Source organism: Mixophyes fleayi, chromosome 3 (genome assembly GCF_038048845.1).
Source record: "Mixophyes fleayi isolate aMixFle1 chromosome 3, aMixFle1.hap1, whole genome shotgun sequence".
NCBI classification, from domain to species: Eukaryota; Metazoa; Chordata; class Amphibia; order Anura; family Limnodynastidae; genus Mixophyes; species Mixophyes fleayi.
In genome coordinates, this window is record NC_134404.1 from 343,646,859 (window position 1) to 343,673,749 (window position 26,891).

The 26,891-nt window shown below is 42.9% G+C and overlaps 1 protein-coding gene and 1 long non-coding RNA gene across 5 annotated transcripts in view; one reads left to right on the forward strand and one right to left on the reverse strand.

Annotated features, from left to right (window-relative positions):
- The window catches only part of LOC142145015 (uncharacterized), a 32,840-nt gene extending 26,577 nt beyond the window's left edge, over positions 1-6,263 (forward strand). Inside the window, exon 3 of the long non-coding RNA XR_012689811.1 lies at positions 6,022-6,263. This is a non-coding gene — a long non-coding RNA (uncharacterized LOC142145015). The remainder of the gene's footprint in view (positions 1-6,021) is intronic.
- MDGA1 (MAM domain containing glycosylphosphatidylinositol anchor 1) overlaps positions 1-26,891 on the reverse strand; it is a 272,622-nt gene that overhangs the window by 197,021 nt on the left and 48,710 nt on the right. The window lies entirely within an intron of this gene.

Consider the following 26,891-nt stretch of genomic DNA (forward strand, 5'->3'; position numbering starts at 1 on the left):
AGATGCTGCAAAACCACAGAACTCATGTAGATACATAACTGTCACATCCATACTTAAAAAACAATCCATCATGTCATTCAGTGCAAAAAAAACGTCTGTTCATCTGCGCCATAATTTTGCGCAGATCAAGTTTTGCACAAAGACAGGTTGTGTCATAGAGATGGTCGTCCCATCGATACATTCCGCGCCGTGTTTGTAAATGTGCATTTTACGAAATATATGGCCTGTGAACAGAGCTGGGGCTCATTCTGCAGTGTGGCCTGGTTGGGATAAGACAAGGAACACTTATGGCCAATTCCCAGATGCTAAATTTTGCGATTAAATGGTTGAAGTACAGAATTTTGCACGGAACAATTTAGAACATCTCTCTCAGGGTGATGCTGTGAGTCAGCGTCAGACTGTGCGTCCCACTGATCCATGTAGATGGTCTGCCAGCTGCATAACAAATGTCGCGACCAATACCATCCAACCAGGAAGAAACCAGCCATTTAATCACATATGTAAAGTGCACAGTCATCATTTATTCTTGTTTGTACTGTCAGCGGCCCACAAGGGAGATGGGATTAGTTATGTATCTAAAGGTTTAATGAGTCCTGTTCAGCTCCCACAATGCATCAATCCACCGATGCTAATAATGATCATACCTTTGCTGCTGGTTAATGCATTAGCTTTCATCTCTCTCCTGTCTCTGATAAGTGATTTCACCTGCAGCTGGTCAGACTGGTCCTCAGGGAGCCGGAGACGCGACGGAAATATGACCGTTAGTCCGGACTAGCCAAGTGGAAAGTCATACACTGGAGCTGCTGCGGAACATCTGATGTTGGATTTCGGAGTGTTACTAGATTTATTTTGCTCACCTATATGTGCTGAGACAATGGATTAAACGCATGAAAACTGATGTACAGTTTAGCATATCTTCCAACACTGTCCTGGAGGTAAATCATACTTACCAACTTTAGAACGTTGGTTTCCGGGAGCCTGCCAGGGGAGGTGGGCGTGATGGGGGGACGGGGCTCCAAAATGCGCGTAATTTTGGACCTGCCCCCGTGACGTAATGATGCAAATGCGTCATTTGACAGCGGGGGCAGGGCCAAACACCGCGATTCACCGGGAATCGTGGCGTTTGGGACCTAATTCTGCCCTGGGCACTTCCTAGTGAAGTGGGCAGATCCGGGAGATTGCCACACTCTCCCGGGAGTCCGTGAGACTCTGGCAAAATGCGGGAGTCTCCCGAACATTCCGGGAGAGTTGGCAAGTATGAGGTAAATGGGACAAACTGAACGCTCGCAAAAGGCGGAGTAGTCATGTTACATTCGGGCGTTGTCACGTTACATTAGGGGAGTTAGATACACCCAGGGGCTATGCTCAGCATTTTCAAAGCACTAGTCCGACCCCAAATCCCTTTCATTTCCCTAAAATAGATTTGAATTGCACTGGCCATGGGCGCCCGCTCAACATCACGACACTTCCCAACTTCCGCCAGTCGGGACAGACATGCCAACTGTCAGGACGGCTGGTTATTTCTTAAAATTGGGACTGTCCCTTCTAACCTAGGATGGTTGGAAGGAATGACTTTAGGAGCGGTTTCGGTTTTAATACACTTCCCGTGCGCTGCTCCTGAGTTGCGCTGGCAGGCAGCACATGTACACTCCAGGGGGATCATTTGCGCCACATTCTAAAACATTTTAGTACAAGCTTTAAAATCTTAGAAAGCAGTGGTGGGAACGAGCCCCTAAGGAACTATGTGCTTCTCAAGCGTTAGCGGAGGCTGGAAGGAGTCTTAGCAGCAGAGAGGTATGACCGAGTCCTTGAGTGACAAAAATTAATAGAAAATGCAGAAAATTGTGCAGAGATCACAATCATCCAATAATATATATATAATATAATATTTTATGCACATCTCAAACTCTGAGTGCCCTGCGGCTGCAGTCTAACACAGCCTCTTGGACTACATAGACTATACCTTTAAAAGTCCCTAGTTTTTCAGAACAGTCCTGATTTCCAGAGATCATCAGGGGAGTGGTTTCTTGGAGAGTGTTTGCATTTAAGCTTAGTGACTACGGAATACAACTGCATCATGTATACAGTAAATCCTGCTATGTATCCAGAATGCATGGCCCTTTGTGTTTCCTGTGTCTTATCCAGGGCCAATCACCTATTTGCCGTGGCGGCTTCGACCAATATTCATTTGAATAGAGTGTATTAATTCACCGGGAGCTTCCTGGGAGTCACCGAGGCCTGAGAGACGTCCTACAACCCTCTTGGTCCTATTTTACAGTCTACAGAATGCTTAAGATACAGAAATCTGACTTTTTAGGTTGTCTTTCTATTATAATTGTAGTTATTGTTCCTCTATTAGCCCTTCTATATTCTGAATGCTGATATTCCCTCCACTGTAATGAAGTGACAAGTTCACATTAACTCATTCAGCGCCTCATTGGAGATTAATGGCTTTAGTCACCCCCATGCCCGTACATCATTCCAAAAACAGAGTCTGGCACCAGATCGGTTAAGATAGCTCTAAAACACAATAGATACCTGCAAAGATCAGGGGTCTAGTCTAATAGTCTAAAGCAGGGTTGTCCAACCCGCGGCCCAGCACGCCTGTAAATGTGGCCCAGAAGGAGTTTTGGTTGTGGCAAGGGGGTAGCGCTCTTAATGGAAAAAAAAAATCCTGCAAAAAAAAAGAAAAGAAACTACTTACCTTGCGGTCACAACAGCTGGTACTCCAGCTCCCTCCCTTGTCTCCTCCCCTCCTCCGTCTGGCGCTCGCAGTGAATGCCGGGCGTGATGTCATCACGCCCAACATCCACAGAGGAGACACCCGCGCGATAAGAACAATCATCAGCACAGAGTTGGAGAAAAGAAGAGAAGAGGACAGCAGAACAAGCCGATTAAAAGGTAAGTTAAGGGGGATTTTTTTTATTATTTCAAGGGATGCTGACCAGTGAATAAAAGTCACCTGGTCCTGGAGCATCATGGACCTTATCTCCCTGCTACATACTTCTACTTGTAATACTAATGGGGCATTATATATTATTCTCTTTGGCCCATTATAAGTTGTTATCCCTTAACTAACATAGTGGTGTAATTAGCAAAACAGGTCACAATTTGGGGTCACAGTGGTGTATATGTCAGGTACCGCAGGCCTGGTCAGGGCACCCTGATATACAATGCCTGGCTTAAAGGATATTGCATCGAAACAATACAAAAAGTGATTATAGTATAATAACTAGAGAGGATTTTTTGAACAGGGCGATTGAAAGGTATGTATAGGGGGATTTGAAAAAAAAGTGATATATATATATATCTATATATATATATATATATATGTTAACTATGTTTTCTATGTTTTTTTGGATGATCAGCTATCGTTAGTGTTAGTGTATCTTATGTGCGGCCCAAACCAACTCGTCGTCTGCCAATGTGGCCCAGGGAAGCTAAAAGGTTGGACACCCCTGGTCTAAAGCTTGGTGCAAACCAATACAATCTTCCTTCAGATGTGATATCTGTAACAATGTTACCAGCAACTGAAAGTCCCGACGATCATGCAGATTCCTGTGTACACACCAACACGATTTACCGTCAGATCTGTGATCTTCATGTCCATAACCACCTGGTGACTCTGTACACTGTACAGATATCTGCCTACACTGCTGGTGGTGAGTGCCTGCACACTGCCACATTTACCTGACATTGTTGCATCGTTGATTGTGATTTTTAGGAAGTTTATTAAACCAAACCAACTGTTGCAATGTGTGTTGGTGAAGTGAAACATGATTGTGGGGGCGTACAGAGTGTTTCCATATCTGATGAAACAGTAGTTTATCTGCGATCTGCACAATAATTGCATCAGTGTGTCCCCAGCTTAAGACTCTGTGATCAGCTTCTGTATTTAGCCTTTTACTGACCGATGGCTGCGAGTCTGACACAGAACTGGTTAACGCCAGTAAATAATAACTTGCAGTAGAGTCAGTAATCCACCCACATGTTCTGCGTTAGTGGAAATCCGTTCTCAGAATGCTATTGATCGGCCACATACCAGTCATATTGTTATATCTCACTCAGTGAGCTAATTAGATAAACACTGACACATTGGGCTCCTACTAAGGTACACGGTGCCCTCCCCTCTATTGACCACCTACAGCTCCCCATTAATTATTGTACAAGACCTCCTGAATGTTTCATGTTCCTCCTCGCAGTCTCTGCTTTACCTCCTGGGTCGCTGGAGGAAATATTAGCATTCGGAATATGGGTGGACTGATAGAGATACAATGACTCCAATTATAATGGACAGTCAGATGTCTGTCTATTAAGTGTTCTGCTGAGATGAACATTACTAAAGTGCTGTAACCTCCTGCTGTATATCTTCATATAACGCAGATGTCATGTAATATTACACTTTCATCATGGTCAGCAAAAATCTCACCCTGCAGCTAACAGTCTATCTGAGTAAATCATTTACCAGCCGCTGCTGAGATGGGTCAGAAACATCAGCCCAGAACTAAAATGTGACATACTCAGTATATCAGACTGTGTATTACATGATCTGTATATTCTCCATAGACAATGACACGACGGTCCATGGCTGACCTCCCTGGCTTCTGTCCTCCAGTGTTATGCTCGTAGGACACTAAGTATGGGGCGGGGCTGTGACCGTTGGTTGCAGCTGCCACGTTGGATGTTAGATGCATTTATAGTAATCTAAGTTATATAAGATACATTCATGGATTATTAGATGAGGAAGAAACTAATTAATGATTATTATTTCCTGCTACAGAAAACAAATGATGTGAATCACCTGCTCTCAGAGCACTATAGAAACACGGACTTTTATCTGTTAATAATAACATTCAGTAAATCCTCATTTATTGTGGAGCTAAAATATCACTTATCTTCACAATATAATAAATATCAACGCGGTGGCTGGACGGAATCACAGCTTTATGTCCTCTGATGAATCAGCAGCTTATAGCTAGAACTGTGCAGAAAAAAAGGCAATGATTGTGTACTCACACAGTCACTCACACACTCATCACCATTTATTTATATAGCACCACCGATTCCGCAGCGCTGTACAGAGAACTCACTCACATCAGTCCCTGCCCCATTGGAGCTTACAGTCTACATTCCCCAACACACACACACACACACACACACACACACAGACAGAGAGAGACTAGGGTCAATTTTTTGATAGCAGCCAATTAACCTACCAGTATGTTTTTGGAGTGTGGGAGGAAACCGGAGCACCCGGAGAAAGCCCACGCAAACACAGGGAGAACATACAAACTCCACACAGATAAGGCCATGGTCAGGAATTGAACTCATGACCCCAGTGCTATGAGGCAGAAGTGCTAACCACTGAGCCACCATGCTGCCCATACACTCACACACACACACACACACACACACACACGCACACTCACACACAGGCATGCACACACTCACACACACACTCTCACACACACAGATGTACTAAACCTCCATTTTTCTCAGGAAACTTGTGATCTGGTTTCAAAGTTGTCTTCTGGTGAAATAGCCCCTTTCCTCAGCCGCACTATAAAAGTCCTGATAGATTAATGGAAAAAAACATAATTCCAGGAATCAGCTACACAGGATTTTATGTGAACGGGCATCTGAAGTAAACATCTGCACAACTGAGCAATGTTTTCAAAGGAAAATTGATTATATTGAGCAGTGTTTCTTTTGCCAAATGTTCTTAAGATATACAGTCTTTGTATTGATACAGCCCATATACAGAGTCTAACATCAATAGCTGTACATTGTATTTCATTCCTAAAACAAAATGTAAATGATTTTATTCCTGTGGGGCTTATTCATTCATTCAGCTTCTAACTAATGCTTACAAAATACACTAACAGAACAGAGTACGCCCTATTTATCGTGCCTTAACCAGTGCTACCAGCACTGTAAACTGTCGGCCCCAACTTATAAGAAACAATTATTATTTTTTATTACACATTAAAAGAAATTAACCCCAATCTATTTTATTTTCAGATGAGGCCGGTTGGTACAGAGCCGTGGTCAGCGAACAATGCGCTGGTGCCGTTGGGGCTCGCCTCTACAGGGGACTCTGACTGAGCTAATGGAGGAGATGGAGAGACTCCAGGAGACAGCGGAGGGTTCGGATGGGCCCTTCTTTATTAATTGGTAGTCTTGGTTTTTAGCTGATGACACTGTTTTTCTTGCCGCCAATTTTCAGCAATCAGTTTATTAAGCGGTGACCTCCAGAGATCCAAAAATAAATGGTTGTCTGCCATTATTTATAACAGGTTGTTAATATTGGGTACACATGTAAGGTGTGTGATGGTTCGAGGTAAAGACATTATCACATTACTGATCAATCAGGGATACAGCAGATATCGTCTTACAGGTCATGAAAATGTTCACCTATAAGTTTGTACCATCCTAAACTTAAAGGGCTTCTCTAGTTTTGAATAATCAACCTAGTTTGCAGCTCACGCTCCCCTTTATGTAACCATTGGCTGAGGCTCCACCTTGTCCTGTATTGAGCCCACATCAAGTCCACCTGGCGGCACAGATCATTAAAATTTCACACTGTGAGTAGAGTATTTGTCACCTGATTGGACACTAGACACAGCCAATCTAAAGGTGCCACAAACACTGATCCTATCAGAGGCTCCTGTAGCCCAACTATCTAACTCAGAGATGATCAACAGGATGCCGGAGGGTCAGATGTCGCCCACTGAGCCTTCACCCCCAGTTTCCTGCTGCTTTATTACTCATCGTCCCTTTTCTCTGCTTTATGAACCACTGAGCTTCACCCATAGTCCCAGCTCTTATTAAGTGAATGGGGAGGATGAGGGTGTTTTAGGAAAGTGGGAAGTCTCAGAGGTGTTTCTGGGTAAATGGGGTTCTAAATGGGATATAGGGATGGTTTTGGCGAGTGGCCATTTTGAGGGGTCTGGGGGTGTTTTGGTTTGAGAAACGTGGGTTCTATTCTAAGGACTTGTGGAGCCTCTGTTTCTGGATGTATTGTTTTAATGTGTGTAAGGGTAATGTGTGGTCCTTTTGAAGGTTAGAGGTCCACACATGCAGACCCTTCAGACGTATCAGGTTGCCATCAAGGACCCTTCACAGACATAATATTACTGATGTATTTTGCATCTTCTACATCAAGAATTGCTCCACACGGAATAAAGTAAGTTGTTACAGAAACCCACCCTCACGACTTGTGATGCCGGCCCCCATCCTCTCTGTAAAACCGCATTCTCTGAAACACGAGACTGTGACCATTTCTGTACAATTCTGGGTTTCTTCTTTCATGACGCACAAGTTTTACAGCCAACAAACTTTGATTAATATTCATTCAAGCAAATAGCATCCAAATGTTATCTGTACAAGCTGGGAAAACTTGTTCCTATAACAACTTTTTTCCCCATGGATAAACATCAAATTTACATAACACGCAAAACACTTTCAAGCCGCATGAAATCTGCTGTCACCGAGGAGAACAATGTATCTTCTTCCCCTCCACAGGTTCCATTAATGAGCTACATGACATCATCGCTGCAGTCCACGATGGTGTCTGACTCTCGTATAGCTAGAGAACTCTATGCCGCAGGTAACATCTCATCCAGTAGCCATGATCCCCTCTGGCTGCCCCCATCCTAACAACGCCACATTCCCAGCCTGACGCCCCCTCCTTCCCTTCATCTGTTAAGTGGGGGAAGTGACACAGCGAAGAGGGAGGGGGGACACCCAATGGCCCCTACAGTTTTCATAACAGTCCAAAGCTGATGATCCTCGGTTGTTATTTCATACTGACAGCGGAGTTCTTGAAACCCAGCTTTGCATCGAATGGGAAGTCTGCGGGGGAGGAGCTCCGACAACCCTAGAGTTAGTTTGAAAAAAGGCTGAGTGAGCAATACATTTGATTTCTGGTGGGGGCCCATTAAGCCATCGCAGACTCTCCTAAATTGGTGAACTTGATCACTGGTACATAATATTTTTTATTTTAATGCATTGCAGCTAATTCAACAGAATTATTATTTTTTAATTTTGGGAGGAATAAGCATACTTTAACCATATTTTAGATCAATCAAAGGTTTGCAGATAGCAAACCATGGATAATGTATTTACTTACAACCTAATGCCTCTGAGTGCATCCACCCACAATGTGTAAAGCGTTGCGGAGTTTGCTGGCGCTATATAAATAAATGTTGATGATTTATATATATATATATATATATATATATATATATATATATATATATATATAAAACGTGACCTTTCTATATATATGTGCAACTATGTTACATAGCAGTCACACACGCCAGACGTCAACACATAATATGATGTTAATAAATAATATAACACATCATATTGGGAATTTCTGTTCTACAAGAAGGAGTCCAGCGTCCAACGTGCTGAGGATTTATTGTTAGAGAACGGGTTTGATTCTGTGTATGCAGCAGTGAATGAGTTAACACTGACTGACCCGCAAGCCACAGATATTCGCTGTGCCACCAGGAGGAAAGAAACGGCGTTCCCTGCGGCCCTGGCACTTCATGGGTTAATGAGGCGAGCGGGCTGAATAATTTAGCAGAAAGCGCTTCTCTTTCTCCCACTCCAGGTCGCCCCTTCCTGAGAGAATTACATTGAAAGCAAACCAAAAATTCAGAGTGAGACAAATGGGATTGTTTATAAGGAAGAAATACAATCACGGCTGCTGCTCAGGAATGAATAAATGGAAAGCAAGCAAGCAGAGAGAGGGCAGGTACGGGTGGGCGCCAGGAGTAAATTGGGTGGCACTGACCCACGGAGTGGGTCCTCGGGGGTCTCTGTACCCGCTATGTAAAGATAATTGCTGTTGTGTTAAGTTCTGCTGTACCTAGCGGGGACAAGGGGCGGGAGGGGGGGCGTGAGGGAAACCGCAGCAATTAATCTGGGATGAAGAGGATTTTATGGTGGCTACAAAACTGTCTCATCGCATGTAATAAAATAACAATGAGTGGACTATAAATCCCAGCACGACACAAGGATGCTATCAGCACGGAGAGCAGCGTGTCAGGGAAAATATATTTCAGCCTCTAAACAGTATGAAGGGGGGTGGGGGAGTTATCTTCATCTTCAATCCAGGTCCATGTAAATCACAGTGACATCTGCTGTATATTGGATCTTACCGTTAGTACTGAGATATATAAACACCAGGTTCTGCTTCATTATACATCTCCCGTGTCCCAGCTACCTATGAGATGTCCTATTATATGTCTGTCAAAGGGGGTTCTTTATAAGACCCATTATCTCTCTCTCTATATATATATATATATATTAATTGACTAAATACACTGATGCCTGTATTCGCCCCACTCTTCCTAGCCAGCTGTGTGTATGGTTTATGGTCACCAATTTATATGGAGATGCCGTTCCCTGAACCGGGAATAGTTTATACATTACTGACCAATGGATGGTTACATGGGGAGAACCCAACAGTGAGCATTATCTGATTGGACGAGTGACATATTCTGCTGTAGCCTATTGGCTACACAGTAACCCTGGTCCAATCAGATAAATCCATCTACAGAGTTGACTCCACAATTGGGTCTTGGGAATGGCCTTCCCTATATGAAAGGGGACTCTGTGCATTATACAGCAATGTGAGACTGGAGCATGGAGGCTTCACCAGGGAATGTAGGGAGAGGGGTCCACTGCGGAATGCTATGAAATATATCCATGAGTGTGGAATACATTCAGGTTTCAGAGGATTGCATATTAACTTTAATATCCCCTCTATGTCTGAAAGGAAGATTAGGTACTTGGTAATATCTCTGTTTGCCTGTGATGCTTTTATATGGGCACAATAAACATGGATCTCCATATTAGCCTACTCGGGAGAGACTTCCAAATTTCAGGCAGCTCTCTCAGACTCTTAAAGGAGGAGATGGTCACGTCCCCAGGCCTTGCCCGATCCACTTACAAAGTCGGTGGGGTGGTAATGATGCAATTAGCCGCGAATCATGGCCCTACAGCCGAGGGCGGGTCCGTGACAGGAATGGAGATATCGTGCTCCCTGCACTTGAACCTTCGAACTCCTCTCCAGAATCTCCCAGAAAGGTCATACAAAGTAGGCAAGTACGAAAAGGGGCATCGAGAGGGGGGAAAGTATTTTGTCCCAGGCCTCCCTGGGGTCCCTGCCTAGCCTCTGTCACCAAACTGTTGTGTCCCCGTCCTCTCGGCAACTATGGAAGGGGCCCCAAAATCTTACTGTTCCTGGGCTTGATATTTATTTTGGCTACAGCGACCCACCAAACCAGACGTACGTTCTTCTTAGATATCATAGAAATTAAAGTGGACTTGTTATACTGTTGTACATTACAGATCCAGACTATAGGTGGGGCAACTGGGGCGTTCCACAAAACAACAACATTAGTTGTTAGCTAAACAGGGGCTGGGGGATTACTGTACGGAGCAATTGAAAGATGTCTAAGTGTCTGCACAGCTGGGGAGGCTCTTCGGGAAACAAACGTGTCAGGGGATCCCCACAAATGACTTTCCCATGTGTCTAGGTAAAGGAATAAGCTTTTTCTGCGGGGCAATTTCTGCCCACTTCAAAGGCGTCTTCACAAATGCCCCTTCCTGCCTCATTGGTAGGTATTATAGATCCAGGCTGTTATTAGTATCATTAGACCGCTCAGCGCTGGTGATTGTGTTTTCTCTTTATGTTCACGATTTATGCACATTCTTCTGAGGACGGCTGCTGAATATTATTGTTCGCAGCTCAATGCCCATTTCTCCTCTGACTAACAGTAAGTCAATACCGGCCGCCCCGGGGATATATCCGTGATGCATTGTTTTCATGTCTTGCAGATTACATTATTCAGTGGACATGCAACCTGCAAACAGCATAATTTTATTACCTGCCAATGATGGCTGGATAGTGTCGGTGTGAGCGCCGGGGGAATATCTCTGTGTTCTAGCGCTCCGTCTGCACTGGGAACTCCGACCTCTTTATTTATATATCCGGCAAAGTATTAACACACATTCTTCTTCATAAATAACATAAGGAATAATAAATATAGGCAGCAAATGCAGACAGTTAAATAAGAAAACAAACCACGTTTATGCAGCAGGTTTCATATCGCTTTACTTTTCTATATTTATCAATATAAAAGATGGAAACTAGTGACATCATCCTAAAAACATGTTGGTTTTCTGCATCTTACATCGTCCTTAAAAAGGTTCTTAAAAATTGTTTTATTAAAATAATCATAAAATATGAACATAACGATTTGTTATCTCATAATGACCGTACTGACGTCCGCTAGGTAATACACGGCTACATGATTTTCATGGCGTTATATCACTATTCATCATAAAGTTACTGTTGCGGATTAATGAATAAGCAAAATCGATGCGTCGATAAAACGCCAGAGATACGTCCGCTGAACAATGACGTACAGTTACTAAACAATGGAAACAAAATCAGCCGCTACTACAATTTGATGATGACAGCGCCTATCTGAACCGCTGCTCCCTACAACAGACAGGGGTCTGAGGCATGGAAAAAGTAAATCGAAATGATTGCAAGGGCGCCCTGTACAGGTAAATTAATAATGTTAAATTAAAACCAACAGTAACGCTAGACATAGCTGGCATAAGAATTAGTTGCCCAAAATAATGAACGGTTCATATCACATAAACCATAAACCCACAACATAAATGCATGTAAAAAAATAACATATAGAACTAAAATAGGTCAATTCTATATAACAGGTAATAGTCAACCATTGTGAGATCTCTATGGATTCAATAAATAGTCCACACTTTTCAAAATCAGAATTAAACATTGAAACAGCGGATAGATGATCAAATGGGTAAATAACTTATATGCTCTCCAATAGTAATAGAGACAGTCCCAGAAAGTAATTGAGCTGTAAAAGGAAACCTCTATGATGAGGGAACAGACGACAGCACAGTGGATAACACTGATTGTGATGACCACAGACAAAGAACCCAACGATGTTCCAGTAATAAGCCAGCTGTTATCTCACTGAGAAAGATAATGTCCGCTGGAGCAAACCCTGGGCCGATAACTGTCAGCGCATCGGTGTACTCTGCTGCGTTTCTCCACCCACTATTTAGTAATTGGCGATTTCATCATCATAATCAGCTATTTATATAGCGCTACTAATTCCGAAGCGCTGTACAGAGAACTCACTCACGTCAGTCCCTGCTCCATTGGAGCTTACAGTCTACATTCGCTAACATACACAGACAGACAGAGAGAGAGAGACTAGGGTCAATTTTGATAGCAGCCAATTAACCTATAAGTATGTTTTTGGCATTTGGGAGGTAACCGGAGAACCTGGAGGAAACCCACACATCAGATTTTTCATGGAGGTGTTTCATAATTCATCAGAAAGTTACCGCTGTTTCATCGACGGAAGCCGACAATTACTAAACAGTGGGCAGAGAAACGCGTCAGCAGACGCCGATGGGCTGACAGTAAAGTTATTTTAATAAATGTATAATTTATCTGGACAGCGCTCCCTTATTTTCCAACGTAAACTGTGTTGCTTTAAGGTAGAGCGATTTTGTTTGCACTATTTGATGACCAAAGTTTCCAGTAAAACCAACAGAATGCTCCAAAAGATACTTTGTTTTTAGATAAATAATGTATTCTCCCCTTGCATTAAATGCCAGTCGCTGCTTTTCACAGCAATGATTCTGGAGGAAGTTTGAAAAAGGGGACAGTTCAGTACCTGACATGTGGTTGTAAGTCGGCGAAGGTGGTACCCGATTGGTGGCCGTTGATCAATTTCCGCTGACCAATAATACGCTGCCTATACAGCACTGATTGCGCCTCCTGCTTTCAAACTTTTTTGGGATCATAAAGCAAAAGAAAAGGAAATACATTGCTAATGAAAAACTGAAATGGGTGACAGAGGCAACTAAACTAAGTCAGGTTCCCAGAGCAAAGGGACTGAATAGAGGGTTATTGGCTTTGGCATATATAATTGTAGATGGGCATCAGAACAATTGCTGTAAGTAAAAAAAATACACAGAAATCAGTAAAAGTATAACACCCTACTAAGGGCGGAACACAGATTCACCGCTCCCCATACCAAAGTTTGGGGGACAGCACGGCAATGCTGCGCCACTCTCCCGAGGCTCCCACTTTGCTCTTCGAAGAGTAGAGTATAGACCTTGTCTAAGCATCCGTTGAATCCCCGCCATTGGGTCTTTGCTGCGCATAGAGCCAGACCCGCAAAAAAGCCCAAAAGGGCAGAACGGGGCCTTTTTTGAGACAAGAGCAGGGACCTTGGGAGGATGAAACATCACCTGACCTTATTCACCTTCGGCCCTGTAGCTGTCACCCCTCTCCTATAGTTTCGACAATGCAAACGTATTTTCAGTTTGTGAGACCGTTTATCCGCTGTACATAATTTAATTCTTTTTTGTTTTCAATATTTTTTTAATATAATATATATCGTGTCAGTAAAACTTTGCAATTACCATATTTTTCTAAAGTCTCAATAATATTTTCAAAACTGCACAAATCTGAAATGAGGGCAGCTGTGCAATTTAAGACCGTCACCCATGGGGAGAGAATTTGGGGGGAACAAATTGCAGGGAAGTAAGTGAACACATTAAAAAGCTCTTGAGGCCATTATCTGAATGAATAGTTTTCCAATTAGTGATATATAAAGCAACAAGTATTGAGACAATAATGGTTTTCTTATCTCGTGCACTGCTGTAAGACAGATACTTTAGTTATATCAGCGGTAGATTACAGTCATCAAAGAGGGTCTTTCTTCCTTGGGATATTATGGGGAAAATAGAAAGCCCTCCCTATTTATCATAGCTTTGGGCCCGGTGATAGCTTTCGCCACGGTTCTCTGCGGAAGACTTTCCCTTGTAAAGCATCTCGTAGTGGAGGTCCTGCAGTGGAGGTTCTGGAGTAGAGGTCCTGGAGTGGATGTCCTGGGAGGAGGTCCTGGAGTAGAGGTACTGGGGAGGAAGTCCTGGAGAGGAGGTCCTGGAGAGAAGGTTCTGGGGAGGAGGTCCTGGGGAGGAGGTCCTGGAGAGGAGGTCCTGGAGTGGGGGCCCTGGAGTGAATGTCCTGGGGAGGATGTCCTAGAGTGGAGGTACTGGGGAGGAGGTCCTAGAGAGGATGTCTTCGAGTGGAGGTCCTGAAGTGGATGTCCTGGAGTGGAGGTTCTGGAGTGGAGGTCCTGGAGAGGATGTCCTGGAGAGGAAGTCCAGGGGAGGAGGTCCTGGAGTGGAGGTCCTGGAGTGGAGGTCATGGGGAGGAGGTCCTGGAGAGGAGATCCTGGAGAGGAGGTCCTGGAGTGGGTGTCCTGGGAGGAGGTCCTGGAGTGGAGGTCCTGGAGTGGATGTCCTGGAGTGGAGGTCCTGGGGAGGAGGTTCTGGAGTGGAGGTCCTGGAGAGGATGTCCTGGAGAGGAGATCCTGGGGAGGAGGTTCTGGAGTGTATGTCCTGGGTGGAGGTCCTGGAGTGGAGGTCCTGGAGTGGATGTCCTGGGGAGGAGATCCTGGGGAGGAGATCCTGGAGTGGAGGTCCTGGAGAGGAGATGCTAGGGAGGAGGTCCTGGAGTGGATATCCTGGGAGGAGGTCCTGGAGTAGAGGTCCTGGGGAGGAGGTCCTGGAGAGGAGGTTCTGGGGAGGAGGTCCTGGGGAGGAGGTCCTGGAGAAGAGGTCCTGGAGAGGAGGTCCTGGAGTGGGGTCCTGGAGTGAATGTCCTGGGGAGGATGTCCTAGAGTGGAGGTACTGGGGAGGAGGTCCTAGAGAGGATGTCTTCGAGTGGAGGTCCTGGAGTGGAGGCCCTAGGGAGGTGGCCCTGGAGAGGAGGTTCTGGGGACGAGGTCCTTGAGAGGAGGTCCTGGAGTGGAGGCCCTAAGGAGCAGGTCCAAAGGGCAAGTGCGGGGGTGGTGTGATTATCCAATTAACATCACCACAAACTTGCTCCCGCTTAATGACAAAATTGCATTATTGCACAATGGGCCATGGCGACACGAATCATGTCATCAGGAAGAGGGATCTGGGAGTCTTCTGAACGGTAGTAGGTAGGACAAACATGAAACAGATAGATGTTATAATGGGTTCATGCAGTAATACGCTGTAAGCACAGCCATAAATAACTCACAGACTAATTCCCTCTGTTTATAAACCCAGCAGGGCTCCAGCTTTCTAAATCTGGAGCCCTGTGTGGTGATATCACTGCATCACGCTCTCCAGACATCACAAATCTCTGATATCTCCTGAACAGTCATCACTGATGCTTCGACATGTCTGATCCTAGCTCACATCTTATACTGGGGTCCTGTTGCCATCAGCTACATCTGTGACTGCTCATTCACTCCGTCACCAATACCTGTAATGCTGCTGTATTTCTGTAAACACTCTAGGAGCAGTGGCGCACGCAGGGGGGGTTTCTGAGTCTTCAGAAACCCCCCCCCCCCGTGCACAAACTAAGTGGCCACCATAGCAGCACTGTACTATACAGCAGCCGCGGCAATGTCAAAGAAGCGTCCGCGGCGGTGCTGTATTGTATACAGCACCGCCGCGGAGGGAGTATGGGGCAATGCAGGAAGCTTGCCATGGGGCATCCGGTGATTGGGGTCAGGATGGAGACATGGACAGGTGAGGCGTTTCCACGGACGGAGGTGGAAGTGTGCCCGTCGTTATCACTGCACAGAGGCCCCATGATGTCTGTAATCACCGCTCAGTCTACAGCCGGGAAGTTGTTTTTCTCAGCACAGTTTTGTCACCGTAATAATTAGGACAAGTAGATTTAACACACAATAGCGTACATTAACTGTCTGCTTAATAATTACTCCAGTTGCACGACCCTTCCTTTGATCCAGGCGCTGACTTATGATGGTAAATGGGTTCTAACAATTCTGCTTTTGACTGATTGGGTAATAAACTCAGGGTCACGACCTTCATCTCAAAATTTATAATGTATTTTTAAAACTTTCTTTCATGAGAACAAATCAATTGTTGAGTAGTCACTTTAATTCCAAAGGTTCAGTGCTCGTAGTTTGTAATTATGGAATATTTCAGAGCGGTTACTAAAATAACTCGCTAGCAGCAAACTCTCAGCCCAATCATCAGTGTAGATGAGAACTGGATTACTCCTTATAGGATCTTGGTTGACAGTTCAAAAACTTGGTACCTTGGGTGTACATTGCATAATGCAGTAATTGTGTTATACATGTAAGAATAGTCTAATGTAAATTGTATATTACTTATCCAACTTCACTCAACTTTCCTATAGGTCAGAAGTTTACAACCTGAGGCTCCCCAGATATTATGATATGTGTCCTAGCTAGCAAAAGGCCAAAGACCAGAGGCATGCTGAGATTCTATATTCCAAGGAAAGACATAGGTAACCTAAACATACTATAGATTCTCTTGGACCACAAGAAATAACTAGAGATGAGCGAATTGATTCATCCAATTCTGAAGTTTGGACCAATTTCTTTGATTTGTTGTTGGGTATGTAATCAACAAATTGCTGGAGCTTCGCCAAAATGTTGTTGAATAAATAATGCCCAGAATCCAGCCAATCAAAGGGCATGGACTATAACGAAGCCAATCACTATATGTCTATAGAGTCTGTCGGACAATATTTCCTCCGCCTTGCCAGGAAACGTTCACACAAAACATCTATTCTGAAGGGAGTGATGAAGAAGTTTTTTAGAGAAAGAGGACAAAGAGCCTATTAAATCTGCTACCAATGGATAGAAAATGGTGGAAACACCTGGATAACCTTATAGTTCTCCCACCTGATTGTGATCTGGGGGATTATTAGCAGAAGGGGCTTCGCCAATGGTCAGAATTATCCGAAACTTGGCACTTCCTGTCCATATTCCAGTGCATTGTCTACATAGTACATGGCAACTGGCGGAATTGTAACCAGTTTCATCTATTGCCAACATCCACTGTCCTCCTATCGCTATCTCAGGACGATGATAGTCGTTGGTCAGCCCAGGAAAAAATTCCAAGGTGTCCTGCACTGTGCATCGTGTTTGCTCATAAATTACCTCCATTCTGTTCCACATTTTACATTGGAGAGTCTGAGTCACAACTACGTGTACAACAAATCCAAATCTTCATGAGAAAAGTATATGACAAGCCTCCACAACTGATTTCGGAAGAGTTCTAAGGACTATAGGAAAGGAAATTGGAATCTACAGAAAAGTGTAGCAGAAATATTTCCAGTAGAATCAGATTTGTTACTATGGGTTACAGTACCTTTTATTATACATTCATATCCACAGCAGCTTAATTACCAGACGGTCCATGTGGCTGTTATGGGTCCAGCCGGTAGGGAGGGCCACCAAAGGCTCAATGGAGCTACTGTGATGGAATTGACAACCCAAATGGGGCTCCACTATAGACGCACCAGAAAGCAAAGCGTAGGTCCTAGTGAGTAGATATACATTGCTATGTCCCATCACACAAAAAATATTTTACTATGAGGCCCAACATCTGCAAGTTTATACCCCTGCCTGTGCACCTTTCATAGATAGTCTCTCATTGGGCCTGATTCATTAAGGATCTTAACTTAAGAAACTTCTTATTTAAGTTAAATATTGACTGTTTTTTCAAGTAGCACACAAATATCAACTTTAAATTTCAGTGTACAAATAAGCTATCAGTTATTTGTGTGCTACAGGAAAAAACAGTCAGTATTTAACTTATGTGCAAAACAAAATACTAATTTGCACCCCTTACATTGTAACATGGTTTTGTCCAGGAGACTGAAATAAGAAGTTTCTTAAGTTAAGATCCTTAATGCATCAGGCCCATTATCTTTAATTACGTGACTCAATTATGGGCATAACTTCCATGATAGTGTCCCTTTACAAATATTCTCAGCAAAGGGTTAACTGTTCTGTAGAGTGTATCAATATTGTCTCATCAAAATAAAAACTCACAGTGCCCCTGGCTGCCAGGGCATAGTGTAGAGAAGAAGATGCAGGAGCTCAGTTTAACGTCTTTTCAGATTCGCACGGCTCACAATTCTCCAGCTCACAAGTTGGTAGGATGGAAGCTTCAGCAATATATACTTTTTGCAGACAAGTTACTAAAACTTATTTACAAGTCATGTTCTTATCAGTACTTTTAAGACAAAATGTTGCTTAATATAAAATAGAGTCAGATCCATACCACATACCAAATGTTGTGCCTCACCCTTTCCTTAGGAGTCGATAGGCATATAGAGTCATCACACAACGTTTATGAAAATTGGTGCTCATGTCTAAATAACAAGTGCAGTTTATTAGATACATCAAAAAACTACCCGTTATCTGTTATGTTACTGGTGTTTTGTAGATTAACTGGGTTTAGGGAGCACAATATTCTTATCCTTTTTAATTAATTCTTCTAATAAAACTTTGAACAAGCCGTGTGGTCAGTGCTTAATTTGTACTGTAGAGAAAATAGAAGATGAACTTGAAAACTTATGACGTAGGCTTGGAGGACAGTAAGAATGATCTTTACTCATAAAACACTCAGAAGACGCTCCAGAACTGCGTTCCTACGTGCGCTGAGAGAATATAAGCCCTGTGTGTGGTGTGCTTTAAATCCTTTAGGAATGGTGCAGCTCTGTTTTGTGCCTTTAGAGACAAATATTTTCGCTTGGATTTAACCCGCTGTGAGAAACTTTGAATCACCGCCCACCTGTGATTCGCTGCGCACCAGACTTTTAGCTCTAGAGGGTCTCCAGGACATGGAGACGACAATGGCTTCTACCTGGGTTTCGCTGACTTTAACTTCTGTCAACTTGAAGAAATGAGCTTGTTGTTTTGTTTGAATGTGTTGATTGCAACATCGCAACTTATAGATGGATCATAACCAGTTTATACCAACGACGCAATTGAGCACCCTATGCCGTTCATGTTCTGCTACCATTGCGATAGAACAGAGGGGGGCAGCGTTACTGTGGTGCGACCCGGTGAGGTCATTGCTCTTCAAGGGTCAGCAGATTATACCATTAACGCAAATGAAAGTCACATTGTGACCTATGTACCATTGTGGAGCGATAACAGAAATTTTCTATAGCTTATCACAGCAGAAGAAAATCTCTTAGTGCCGCAATTTATTAATAAAGTTTCGCTGGGGCAGCTGAGGGACTCTCAGCTCCCCAGGTGATACTGTGTGACAACAGTAAGGGGAGTCTTACCACTTTGGCAGACAGACTGCTGGCATCGGCGCAGGCGCAGTAGAATTTAATGCTCTGACTTGGTCTTCTGGTTCCACTTTCCAAATAAAAATTGTAAAAAAAAGTTTAAAAATCTACAAAAATAACAATAATAAATATTTTAATACAATTCCAAAATGAAAAATATAATACCGCTTGATTTAAATAAATAAAGTATTTTTTTTCTGTTACTATCCCCTTCTACTGCCATCCTGGCATGTCGACAGCGGAGGTACTTGTAGTGCCGCTGTCCTCGTTAAATAGACTTACAGAGAGCTTTCTCCTGAGATACCGGGCAAAAGTTTTCCATGCCTGGGTCATCATCGAAGGCATTGTTTTTATATTTAGATGTTTTCGCTGGAGAAAGGGCTTTTGTGACTTTCCTAAATAGCCCCTTTATATCTATGGTGTTTTTCAATTTACTAGAAACATTTTTGACCCTAAGCAGCACATTACTTCACGGGTAACTGAATTTATTGTGCTTTTGTTTGTATGTTTAAATGAACTGCTAACATTTGTCTGTCATGTGACTTTCAGCCAATCACTGGCAAAACAACGATGAGCTAAAAAAAAAAGAAATGTCACCTAAATTTTAAGCAATGTCCTGGCCAAATGTAATTCAGGTTCAACATTAACCCCTTTCAGACATTTTTGTACAACTACACAAGTCGGAGGGCTAGATTTACTAAGCTGCGGGTTTGAAAAAGTGGAGATGTTGCCTATAGCAACCAATCAGATTCTAGCTGTCATTTTGTAAAAGGTACTAAATAAATGAAAGCTTGAATCTGATTGGTTGCTATAGGCAACATACCCACTTTTTCAAACCCGCAGCTTAGTAAATCTAGCCCAGAGAGAGCGATGGTTCATATTCTGTGCCACCACTTGTGTGCTCAGGTTATTGTGACTCAGCTGGGGAGGAATATAAATTGGTTTATAAAACCCCTTAGGTTTCACACGGAAGAAAGGCTGGCACCGCAGGAAAGTTATTTTATCGGGTGATGCTTCGGAGACCATCTTGCCCCAAAGTGTAAATATCACTGTGAACCAGACTTAACAACCCGGCACCAGTTGACTAAACCGTTCAATTTGAAACCTGCATTACTCTACCCGCAAGGAACGGCTGAAACATAGATCCACTTATCACCGGGAATTGAATCAAACGTCAAATCAGAGTCTTGGGAAGAATGTGACTGAATGAAAGGTTCAATAAATCACTGAAGTATAAAATATTGTCCTCCATTATAGTCATACAAGCTATAGGTGGGGCTGGATTGAGCACTAGGCACAGAGGGCCTGATTCAATAAGGAAAGGAAAGCAAAAAAAAGAGTAACTTTGCACCTTGGCAAAACCACGTTGCATCTAAGGGGGAGATAAATGTAAAATATAATGGCAGACTTATAGTTGGGATAGGGCATGTTCTAGATCAACTTTAAATGTCAGTGTACAAAAAAAGCTATCAAGTATGTATGTGCTACATGAAAATACAGCCAGTATTTATCTTATGTGCAAAATAATAAACTAATTTTCACCCTTGTATTGTAACATGGTTTTGTCCTGCAGAAAAATTACTCTTTTTTTGCCTTACTTTCCTTAATGAATCAGGCCCAGTATTTTTGTGCATATTTCAGATGTATCATTTACATTACATCCCAACAAAATTAAAAGGATCTGAGAGAAATCAAGTGATATAAGTGTAATTAAGGTGGGGATGAATTATGTACAGTAATGTCACTATATTACGCTCCGTAACACACTTGAAGAATGACACAGTGAACATAGGGATTGCTCTGTGTAAAAGACGTGGCCTGTGGATGGGCGGGGTTAAAGGCTAAGCGCCCACAGGCATCAATAAATGCTTTTATTAAAAATACTCATGATTTCTAATGCATGTGGGTAACTTGCCTAAATCTGCCATGGGCCACAGGGCTATACCTTATAAAGGTAAGGGGTAGATTTGCTAAAATTTCTAAAAATGAAAAGTCGAACAAGCAATCAGTGGAGCAAGCTATCATTTTCTTGCATGTAGTATTTACATGATAACTAGAATCTGATTGGTTGCTATGAGCAACACCTCCACTTTATCTTTTAAGAGGTTTTAGCAAATCTCCCCTTAATTGTGTGGATAAACAAAGATGTCTGTAAATTGCACCGACATCTCCTCACTTGTCTCAAAATATCTCCCAACTCGACACCTCCGTTCTACACAAGATCTGCGTCTCTCTTCCACTCTAATCACATCCCCCCATTCTCGGTTACAGGACTTTTTTCGAGCTGCACCCACTTTGTGGAATTCACTCCCTCCTACAATAAGACTTTCCTCTAGTCTTCAAACCTTCAAGTGTTCTCTGAAAACCCACCTCTTCAGACAAGCTTATAATATTCCTTTACCACCTTCTTAATCAATAGATTACCCTATTACCACCCTCTACACAGCTAACACAAGACAACAACCCTCTGACCAAAATTGCTGTGTGACTTTTTACCTTTGCATTCTAGCTGGAACAATGTGCAATATGAAGTAGCACTTATCCTTGTGTATCAAACTCCCTTTGTCCTATAGATTGTAAGCTTGTGAGCAGGGTCCTCTCACCTCTCTGTCTGTATGTATTACCCAATATTGTCTTATTAATGTTTGTTCCCAATTGCAAAGCGCTGCAGAATTTGCTGTTGCTATATAAATAAATGTTGGTGATGATGATGATGATTAAGATGATGATGATGTCTGTCCCGGAGATGAGATGGAGTTATGTGTCGCTTAGTTATGATGACTTAATGTAGGGCTGTTGTCTTAATTAATGAATGACTTGGCAGAATTCAGATACTTTCCATCCTCTCTTCTATATTAACCATTATTTCTATTTTCGGCATTCTGCGCTGGGTAATTAGGACTGTTTTGTGGTGTTCAGCAGGCTGGCAGGGTATTATAGTACAGGAGATACCAGGCATTCCAGGCTGCTTCCGATCGATATGAAGAGAGTAGATTAAAGGCTGTTTTGGTGTTAAGTGCTGGGGGAGATGTCTTTCCTGGGATTTGGGCATCACAAAGGCTCCTTCTATCTGTGTATATGTACATGGAGAGGAAGAAAGAGCTGCAGTCGTTTCATTAGTGGTGGATCGATATATAAGAGAATGCAGAGAGGGGGAGATACAGCTCTTGTCTCCGTGCTGAGAGAGGCTCTTTACAAGCACATTGCATGTGGCACATTAGCTTTGAAAGGGCGTCTTGATGTTATAGATAAAAAGGGCCCTGATAGACTATAATCCTGAGTCTCTGACAGCACCAGCCTGAGAACCTGCTCCTTCCCACTCTGCCCCTCTACTCTGGCCACTCACCAACCCTGGATTGCAAATAGCTTTATGTTTAAGGGTTTCCTTAATTATGTACAGGGGGTTGAGTCTGTTCGGCCAGGTCAGTAAATACTTCAGAGGGAAAACCCTAAAATATGCCCTGTGGAGGGTACTCAAAGAAGAAACCCATGTGGGACGTCCCACTTGGAGATTTGTGCAGTAGATTACAGAGGTCAGTCAGTAATGCTGGCAGGGTTTGTCAAAGTCTTCTACAGCGCCCGGGCGGGGGAAAATTATTATGGAAGGTGCTTTGTAGAAAGATCTCCCCCTCCACAAATAAAAGAGTAGTTCACACTCTTAAAGAAACTCCTGTCTGGAGAACTGGTTCTGGTCTGTTTTGTTATGTGTGTGACTGTGGTAGGGATATTAGATTGTAAGCTCCACTGAGCTGATTGAACTGCGCTATAGAATAAGGTGGCACTATATAAATATCCAAATAATAATAATATATTGTGTGCAACTAGAAGGACAGGATTGAGAACCAGTGTTCCCTCTGGACAAGGAGTTATTGAGATCTTGCTCTTTGACACTGTTACCAATAATGATTAAAAGGTTAAAAAACTGATTTAATTTCTGTGTATAAAACAATCCCCTATATATATCTTCTCAAGAACCTGAAATCCAATAACACAGAAATTCTCTACAGGTTCAAAGCATATAGAATAATCCCTGAAAGAAAATCCCTTTAAAGCAAGCTGAAATAATCATTCTTCAGGGAGCTCAGGCTGAATTATGCAATAATCCCCTAAACTTGTATTTCCATCATAAAAACATGATTAGATGTTGTGGCGTTATCCTCTCTGTCTCCTCCGTTTTATTAAAACAACAACAGAAGCCGACAAGTTAAATATTTCCACAAAATCCTTTATGAATATTTGTATTGTTTTATTGGGGCAGATTTGTATCACATCTGTGCCCTGAAAAAAGGGAACAGTTATTTTATTCAGTATATTTCATTGTTTTGGTGACTTTGTAGATCAGAAACAGACAACTGCCAGGTTCAGATGTTGTTGAACTACAGCTCTTATGAATTGAATCCAGCTTCTAAGCTACTGACTCTTGTGGTCCTCAGCCAGCTCCTGAACTACATATCTCATGGTCCTCAGCCTGCTCCTGAACTACATATCTCATGGTCCTCAGAAAACTCCTGAACTACATATCTCATGGTCCTCAGCCAGCTCCTGAACTACATATCTCATAGTCCTCAGCCACCTCCTGAACTACATATCTCATGGTCCTCAGCCAGCTCCTGAACTACATATCTCATGGTCCTCAGCCTGCTCCTGAACTACATATCTCATGGTCCTCAGAAAACTCCAGAACTACATATCTCATGGTCCTCTGCCAGCTCCTGAACTACATATCTCATGGTCCTCAGAAAACTCCAGAACTACATATCTCATGGTCCACAACCAGCCAACAAACAAGACAAATTTCCCAACATCTCAAATGACGACAGAGGAAGTTTGAGCAGATATACTTTTGCTAATGTTGTTTTTCTACTTGTGCACAAGGACAAATATAATGGCAGACCTCTAGACACAAATTTACATAAAACACAGCGTAATATAAACAGCTATACATAAAATAAAAAAAGACCAACTGACATAATAAATGGAGTTGATGCATTTGTATTAAATTTAGAAACCTGACCATTTAAATTTTAGGAGCACGTGAAGATGTTTATCCATAAAGAACTATAAACAATATATCTCAAACAGTTACTACGGGGAGGAAGAGATGGTCAGAGCTGGGATATGTAGTCCCACAAGTCGCACAGTTGAGACGCATGAAGACTGGATTATTAAAAGTTGCATTGTAGAGTTGTTTGGGACCATTAGGGACCAAGGAGGATCTGGTCCAGGGCATACGACCAGAGGGAATAACAACCAATACTTTTTTTTAATATTTGGGGTGAGGGTAGTGCTGCTATTTTCTGTTCTATGACAAGACCAACGAGGCTAAAAAAGTCCAGTTTAATATGAACCTGTCATTTATTAGCTGCTGCTTAATTTTTCTCTGAAGTGTCTATTTTAGTACAATTTTTTTCCCCGCAGCTTCTTATCTTCCCCGATTAAATTTGTGTAATGTTGTTACTAATTGGCCCAGGCTAATGCAGATGAGCTCTGATAACTGGTAGACTGGTTTAGGCTACCTGTAGCTCTCCAGCTCTACAAGTCCCACAATGCTGGAACTTAGTAGTCCCACAGCAGCTTGAGAGAGTACGGGAGTCTTGCCAGGACCCTCACAATTTGTAAATTCTGCAGTGATTGGACCACTGGATGATATTATGTATTTCACTAGGTTGATAACATCTTTAATAATTTCACTCGTATCAAATTGCACTTATGCTGGCACATCCTGAATTGATTTCCTGCAGGCTGTCCTGCGGGTATTTTTTGAGATTTACACTTCAGCTTCGTGCCAAAGCAGAGCACGGTATATAGGACGTACACACTACACTATAGGTGCGCTAGCGCCTTCCTTGTCTGAGCAGAGTATAGGACATAGAACTTATATTCAACCTAATCTGTGCATTAACCTATTTAGTGCTGGATCGGAGCAGGATGTGCTCCGATCCAGCATGGGACAGCCATTTTTCACTGCAGCAGTGAACATTCATAAATTGCGGCAAAACATTTTTTCTATTATCACTGTAATATTTCGGGTTGGGTACCTTACTACTATGATGGAAACTCCGACATTGAATACCCCGACACGATGAGACCAAAGGTGTAATTCCCAATAGTCACAGCTTCAAAAAGAGACGTCAAACAATTCTAATGTAAGAAGACCCCGGCAGCCTGCAATGATGTCACTTTGAAGGGCCACACTATGATTCGTGCTATTAAGATGGTAATTTAAGGAGGAACCAGCTGTACAATGTTCTTTACAAAGCCTAGTGCATTGTACAGAAATCAATTCACTAGAAATCTGTGAAACTACTTAGGCATAAAGGTAGGGAATCAATAGTCTGCACTCTCAGTGATGTCACTGGTTCCTAGTGACTGGATAGTCTGCACTCTCAGTGATGTCACTGGTTCCTAGTGACTGGATAGGCTGCACTCTCAGTGATGTCACTGGTTTCTAGTGACTGGATAGGCTGCACTCTCAGTGATGTCACTGGTTCCTAGTGACTGGATAGGCTGTATTCTCAGTGATGTCACTGGTTCCTAGTGACTGGATAGGCTGCACTCTCAGTGATGTCACTGGTTCCTAGTGACTGGATAGGCTGCACTCTCAGTGATGTCACTGGTTCCTAGTGACTGGATAGTCTGCACTCTCAGTGATGTCACTGATTCCTAGTGACTGGATAGTCTGCACTCTCAGTGATGTCACTGATTCCTAGTGACTGGATAGGCTGCACTCTCAGTGATGTCACTGGTTCCTAGTGACTGGATAGGCTGCACTCTCAGTGATGTCACTGGTTCCTAGTGACTGGATAGGCTGTATTCTCAGTGATGTCACTGGTTCCTAGTGACTGGATAGACTGCATTCTCAGTGATGTCACTGGTTCCTAGTGACTGGATATGCTGCAATCTCAGTGATGTCACTGGTTCCTAGTGACTGGATAGGCTGCACTCTCAGTGATGTCACTGGTTCCTAGTGACTGGATAGACTGCATTCTCAGTGATGTCACTGGTTCCTAGTGACTGGATAGGCTGCAATCTCAGTGATGTCACTGGTTCCTAGTGACTGGATAGGCTGCACTCTCAGTGATGTCACTGGTTCCTAGTGACTGGATAGGCTGCACTCTCAGTGATGTCACTGGTTCCTAGTGACTGGATAGGCTGCATTTTGAAAATATTGGTTCAGTCACCAAGATGGCTGCCTCTGCTGTGTGTAGTCCACAGATGCACATTAAGACAATTCCCCAAACTGCAGTGACATATACAAGTTATAAAAATTTGCTACATTTTGATTTAATATTTAACAATTGTATACAAATATGTTAATGTAGTTGTACTAACACATCCAGCAAACAAAAATTCACTAAATACATTTATATTGATTGCTTTCTATCGAGTTTATATCTGCCTAATGAAAATATGAAAGAATCAGAGCGTGGGAGATGTTTACTGTCTGTGGTCAGTAGTCGGTCGTACACAGTCCGAGGTCGGCCAGACGGATGAACAGTCACAAGGATGATACAAAGTGAATCTCAGATGTGTGAATTAATAGGCCTCATATAGAGTTAGTAACAGAAGATACCGGCTGCTACTGCATGTAACACACAATACCGGCAGTTTTATCTTACACTGTGATCCTAGGACACGACCCTCCCAGCTCTACATCTGTCCGCACAGAACGGCAACATCATTT